General features: G+C 42.9%; 1 protein-coding gene across 1 annotated transcript in view; it reads right to left on the bottom strand.

Annotated features, from left to right (window-relative positions):
* LOC107702385 (kelch-like protein 2) overlaps positions 1 to 282 on the bottom strand; it is a 17,709-nt gene that overhangs the window by 9,012 nt on the left and 8,415 nt on the right. The window lies entirely within an intron of this gene.

Here is a 282-nt window from a genome sequence, read left to right on the forward strand (position 1 = left end):
GTATTTTCACATGCTTTCAGATGGAGCAGCATTTACTTCACAGAGCCGTAGTTCACTGAGAAGCTATGCAAACCGCTGTCATTATCGCGAATGGTTTCTTCGATTTCATAATCGCGCAATAAAATCGTCTGCAATTTTTTGGCGTAACTTGTCGGTGAACTACGGCTCTGTGTAGTAAATTCTTCTCCATCTGAAAGCACGTGATGATGATTTCCTGCTGATTACAGAACCGGCAGAACAAAATGCGCATGACAATCGCATTCGATTAATCGTGCAGCCCTA

Source organism: Sinocyclocheilus anshuiensis, unplaced genomic scaffold, assembly GCF_001515605.1.
Source record: "Sinocyclocheilus anshuiensis isolate Anshui unplaced genomic scaffold, SAMN03320099.WGS_v1.1 scaffold86, whole genome shotgun sequence".
Classification (NCBI taxonomy): domain Eukaryota; kingdom Metazoa; phylum Chordata; class Actinopteri; order Cypriniformes; family Cyprinidae; genus Sinocyclocheilus; species Sinocyclocheilus anshuiensis.